Source organism: Chaetura pelagica, unplaced genomic scaffold (genome assembly GCF_000747805.2).
Source record: "Chaetura pelagica isolate M959 unplaced genomic scaffold, ChaPel_1.0 scaffold215, whole genome shotgun sequence".
Classification (NCBI taxonomy): domain Eukaryota; kingdom Metazoa; phylum Chordata; class Aves; order Apodiformes; family Apodidae; genus Chaetura; species Chaetura pelagica.
This window is the reverse complement of record NW_009953206.1, coordinates 440658-440951: the sequence shown is the minus strand read 5'-3', so window position 1 is coordinate 440951 and position 294 is coordinate 440658.

Below are 294 nucleotides of genomic sequence, written 5' to 3'. Positions count from 1 at the left end.
CCCATCCCGTGCCCCCGCCATCCCGTTATCCATCCATCCCGTTATCCATCCATCCCGTTATCCATCCATCCCGTTATCCATCCGCCCTGTGACCCCGCCATCCCTTGATCCCGCCATCCCGTTATCCCGCCATCCCGTTATCCATCCACCCTGTGACCCCGCCATCCCGTTATCCACCCACGCCGTGATCCCGTTATCCATCCATCCCTCCCGTTATCCCGCCGTCCCCCCCGCCCCTCTCGGGCGCTCCCCGGGCTCTACCTGCTCCCGGAGCGGTGCTGGCAGGGGAGGCTC